The 6000-nt window shown below is 36.6% G+C and overlaps 1 pseudogene; it reads right to left on the bottom strand.

Moving 5' to 3' along the window:
- Positions 1 to 3874: 3874 nt before the first annotated feature.
- LOC110595530 lies at positions 3875 to 4377 on the bottom strand (annotated as a pseudogene).
- Between the last annotated feature and the right edge of the window lie 1623 nt (positions 4378 to 6000).

Genomic DNA, 6000 nt, shown 5'->3' on the forward strand with positions numbered 1-6000 from the left:
CTATCTGTTTATTTTTAAAAAATGATTTATCATCTTGAGGCACATGTGCATGTCTATGGAGAAAAGAAAAAAGGAGGCAGGTTAGAATGCCATCAAAAAATGAAAAAGAAAACATTTCACATCTTAATCTCCTCTCCAGCATGCAGAAAGCCTTCATCGACACTTAACTAGATACAAACAGGGCCATTCTTGCCTTAAAAATATTCAGAGTGCAATCCATGTGTCTTCATTAATAATATACCCACTCACCACCCACCCATTAACACCTGAGAATTCCTCTTAATGAATACTAAGCACACTCATCCAACCATCAGCTGAATACCCTTTTCTTCTTCAGTAAGTTTTTTCATGACCTTCTCAGCTGTTACTGGAGCTTCCCCAGCTTCCCATGCTTCATGCTAAAGTATCCATTTTCCTATAGTTTGGGACCAAAGAATCAATGTATGTATTCACCCTTCTTAATCTTAACAAGATTAATAGTCATTAACAAATAAAGCAGGGTGACTTTCTAATAGTTACTGAATGGTGCCTAAAGAAAACATCTTAATAGTTCTACTTTCTATGAAAATTGGAAATCCTACCTCAGAGGAGCTGTCCAATTCCTAGTAAGGCAGCAGCAGAATGGTTGACTTCTTAAATACTTGGGTGTGGAGATGATGCTAGGTCAAAAGAAGGCTTTTCACTAATAGTAAGTCCCCACAACTCCCAGGAGGAACCTCTAGGTTAGTAATTAATTCAAGTTTACTTGTTTCACCTTGAACATAAGAGGAAGCCTATCCCTTCTTGCCAGAGAGTTTCTTATTTTCCCAAGTGAAAGGATGAAGTTGTGTTTTAGCATTTCATCATAAAACTTCTTATCTAAACATAGCATCTCTCCAGAGCAATAAAAAAGTGATTTGGAGGTAAGGGGCAGCCTCATCCAAAGTTAAAATTAATATTAAAGTTAAGATTTTAAATTTTTAATTTTTCTTTTAATACTTTCCCTTATGATGCAAATATTTTAAATTTCTAAAGGAGCTATAGCAAATTTAAAAACCTCTTTCTTCCAGGCCATTGATCTATCTTGCTTGGGGAGAAAAATATTTAACATTCTTATTTTAAAATATGTATTTCATACTTTCAGAGATTAAGTTTTTCAAAATTATTCATCTTGTGAGTAGTGGGAGGAAGATTATAAAGTTCAGCAGGAAAATAATGAGGCATAAGAAACACAGAAGAGAAAAAGGAAGAGGAGAAGAATAAAGGAAAAGATGCAGAGAGGAAAGGGGAAAGGCAAGGAAGAAGAAAGAAACAAGTGATGGTGTAAAACAGAAGTTATATATTTTTTAAAAAAGTAACCTGAGTATACTAAGAGATTTAAGCATTATGAAAATTTAACTTACCAACACATTTATTTTATTTTTCTAGGGAGGAAAATAGAGTGGTCTTGTATAAGAAGTAGAACAACTTCAATAATAATAATAATAATAATAATACGGCAACAGCTGCATGAATAAACACTTCATGCATTAAGGCAACTAATGGGGGAATTACTTATGAGTTCTGAAAATTAAATTCATGAACTCATCCTAAAAAAAAGTGCTACATGCCTCATTGCTGAATATCACTACAGTTACCTTTGAAGTACTCTTCTTGGGAAGATATGCACTGATGCCAGTGTCTAGTTCATTGTCAAAGCAATTTTAAAAGTATTTCTGAAATGGCCATCAGAGCTGTTGTCATATTACCCTTAATGTCCTGAGTGTCATCAAAATGTTTTCCTTTCAATATTTCCTTTATCTTCAGGTAAAGAAAAAAGTAATTGAGGGCAAGATCAGGAGATCAGGTGAATAGGGAGGGTGCTCCAATACAGTTATTTGTTTACTGGCTAAAAATCCCCTCACAGACAGTGCTGTGTGTACTGGTGCAATGTCATGACCCAAGAACTCCTTTGGGACTAATTTTGCACACACCTTTCTCATGCCAAGATTTTCAGTTAAGAGTTTTCTAACTGTTTCTCTATCAATGTTTATTTGATCTGCTATGCGTCTTACAGTCAGCTGACAATTTTGATGCACAATTTTATGAATTTTTGCTATATTTTTGTCAGTTCTGCTTATCATTGGCTATCCTGTTCTCTCTTCATCAATTATGCTTTCTCTCCCCTCAGAAAAATGTTTAATCCATTTGTATACTGCCATTTTCTTCATCACATTATCCCCTAAACTTAGATGAACATGTCCTTGATTTCACTTCTAGTCTTGCCAAGTTTAAACAGAAATTTAATGTTTGTTTGTTGCTCTAATCCAACTTCCAACACTCTCACGATGACACACAAAAACATACAACAACAATAATGAATTCCACTCAGCAGGATACTGCCACACATCGACATGAACACTGTTGTGAGACACTGATATACCAAGGTTATGAAACCTTACTGAGTTGTTTGCCACAGTGCTGCCAATGTAAGCTCATGGTGGCAAGTTCCCAAACTTAATTGTCAGACCTCATGTATGATTTTTAGTCATCACAGATTCATTAAAAACAGACCTAATACCTTACACCCCCTATATTACACATAAACAAACAAATGGGACAACATTCCATCTTTTCAATGAAATGCTATTCAATAACCAATTCTTCCTAAATTATTTTTATATGTTAACCATAAGTAAAAAAATCCTTCACTTAGCTATACAATTGGTTGGAGTAGTCTCTCCACTCAGTGTGATGTGTCTCTGTAAAAAGCCATAGATGGATTAGAACCAACATTGACCCTCTCAGTCATAGGTTAGTTTTTAGTAGTGCCTGGGTTGGCTACAGCCACCAGGGAGTTAATTTTACTAGCTACAGCTACCTCTGTTTAACCCAATGTGCCATATAGCTATAATCTATTTTGATATCTGTGTCATGAAAATGGTTGGGAAGTGCTGTTGTATCAAATAGGTTAGGCATATATTATTATCAACAGTTTCCTAAGGAAAATAACACAGACCTGTGAACATTGTATTGATTGGTATATATTTCTAACTCATATGTCACAATTTTTTGCCTAGTGTTGAACTTAGTTATCTTGTAAAAATAGAAAAGAGTTCAGATTATTTACATAAGATATTTAGTGACTTCTCACTTTTTGTATTTTTTCTTGTTAGTCTTTCTCTTCTCATTGTCCTCTTGCTTCTTACCCTTTAGCCATTTTCTAGAAGTAATCCTTTTACACTAGTAGAGATAGGCATGGTCCCTTTAAGCTAACAGAGTAATTTGGAAGTTTAGATTTTTGGTGTTTGGTTTGATTTCAAATAATTCTGTCTGCTTACTCCATTCCAAAGTGCCACTTGACAGAGTGAATCCTCACTCGACAAAATGCTGGTAGTTACCATGATAAGACCTAAATTAGCTGTTTAAAAAAGTTCTTCCTAAATTTCCAAAGATTTTAGCCCACTGCTCATGTTTCTGAAAGACAGAGACGTAAGTCAGTAGGGCCTCAATTGGAGATTCAGACAGGATAGCGCATGAGGGCAATCAGAGGCCTGGGGGAGGAAAACAACACAACTGATACAATATTGGATCTAGACAATGCTTCGGAAGTAATGTAATTCAACTATCCCTCTTGAGAAATGACTAAACAGGTTCAGAGGATATGCATAGGATTCTTGAACTTGGTGTAGGGATATTGGGCTGCAGACACAGTTCTGACATTTCCAGTGTGTCCTTCGGTATGGGATTCCACTTTTAGAGGTTGTTTTTCTGTGCATTTAGTATGAAGTGTTGATATAATCCAATAATTTCTGAGGCTACATCAGACTCTAACATTCTTTGATACTGAGTTTAAATGAGGTGACCTTATTTTCTATTTTCTTTTCTTTTTTTTTTTTTTTAAGACAAAACAAGTCAAATTTATTAGAGTTGTCTACAGTCAGCAATGATGATCTTCTTGCTGGTCTTGCCATTCTCGGACCCAAAGCCCTCCATGGCTTGTACAACATTCATGCCCTCTTTGACCTTGCCAAAAACCACATGCTTGCCATCCAACCACTCAGTCTTAGAAGTGCAGATGAAAAACTGGGAACCATCTGTGTTGGGTCCAGCATTTGCCATGGACAAGATGCCGGGACCTGTATGCTTCAAGATGAAGTTCTCATCATCAAATTTCTCCCCATAGATGAACTTGCCGCCAGTGCCATTATGGCGTGTAAAGCCACCATCCTGGCACATAAACCCTGGAATAATTCTGTGAAAACAGGAACCCTTATAACCGAATCCTTTCTCTCCAGTGCTCAGAGCACGAAAGTTTTCTGCTGTCTTTGGAACTTTGTCTGCAAACAGCTGAAAGGAGACGTGGTCCAAGGGCTCACTGTCGATGGCGATGTCGAAGTACACGGTGGGGTTCACCATGGCTGAAGGGAAAAGGCTCAAGTCAGCGGCGTCTGCAAAACCATTTTCTATTTTCTTATGGCTGTATTACGTTTACTTCATCTGCAGGAATCCTACTTCTACTGCCTATATTTACTTAATATTTGCTACAAATAATCAAGTGATGAAAATAATGTTCAGTGTATTTCTTGTGAGATTACTGAATGTGCTCTCTGGAAAGACATTAAACAGAGCCTGGGAATCACTGAACTAGAAGTATACATGTTAAAGCAAAACACATGATGTAAACAGCAAAATAACAGGCATATACAGATAGTGGAACACACTGAAAGCATGGGAGAAGGGAGCTGGTGTCCAAGGCAGAGAGAACACAGTCACAGGCTGAGGATCAGAGGTCTGCCCAGAGTTGGAAATAAGATTCTCTCCCCTCACTACACTCACTATGAAGCAGGTGAAACCTAAATATTTGGGGAATTCCATGTTATTTCAGACAAAATAATTATTTATACAGACACATCATGAACCAAAGTGTTCTGCTAAGTACCATACAGAGAAAGCAGATTTGCCTACATTTTCCATATGCAAAACATTTCTCTGACTAGAACTACATACATATGTAATTCTAACCAAGACAAACACATCAATTCAATGGAATTGAATACAATTTTATTAAAAATCTCTCCACGTAGTACATTTCATTTCCCTCTCATATCATTGCCAATAAATTTCTTATACTTGTTTTTAGAGAATATGAAATTCTCCTGTGCCTAGATATTCTGCTAATCCAGGACAATTAAGACCCCAGGTACTCCTGCAGAAGAACAGTAGCTCCATAAAGACAGAAGTGGGTGTTGAGGCACAGTTACACAGCACAGAAAGTGGGGGATGGACAAAGTATATGAGCTGGGGAGAGGAAAGAAAAGGTAAAAAAGGGTTTTGAGGTAGAGGGTAGAGATCTTTAGTCAAGAATGGAAGAAGGAGGGATAAAAATCAAGGAAGAGGGAAAGAAAGAATAGAAGAAGAAAATGGAAGAAAAAGAGAAAGTGCTTAAACTGGGGAAAAGTGAAGTCCACCAACAACAAATATGATATAGATTTGCCAACACTACTCTGGAGGGCAGAGAATAGGCTAATGTTAAAAATGTAACACAGATTTGTGATCTTTATTCATGTAACTTATATTACTTGAGTTTCAAATGCTGTGTCAAAAACTAAGCAATAAAAAAAATACATGCACTGGAAGATATGCATAGTGACGTGGCCTATTTTGATCCACAGTGTTGGGAAAGGAGAGAGCCAAATCCCACAAACTCAGTTGAGTAATTTCCTTCTAAGAATAACTTTTTTTGTTGTTTAAAAATGTGTAATTTTATTTTATTTTTTTAACATATTTTTTATTTTAAAATTATGGGGTACAGCTAAGGGTTAGTTATACAAATATACATTGTGCAGGTACCCTTGTTGATGAAGTATGCTCCCCGTCCCCAGACAGATATTGACTACCATTAATCCCACCTTCCTTCCCCTCTCTGGCCCCCCCATAGTTTCCTGCCACTGTCAATCCTTTTCTTATAGTATTATGATAGTTGTTCAAGGTCCACTTATGAGTGAGAACATGTGATACTCAGATCTTTGTTTCTGTGAG

This window comes from Carlito syrichta, unplaced genomic scaffold (assembly GCF_000164805.1).
Source record: "Carlito syrichta isolate Samal-C Ts95f unplaced genomic scaffold, Tarsius_syrichta-2.0.1 Scaffold302566, whole genome shotgun sequence".
Taxonomy (NCBI): domain Eukaryota; kingdom Metazoa; phylum Chordata; class Mammalia; order Primates; family Tarsiidae; genus Carlito; species Carlito syrichta.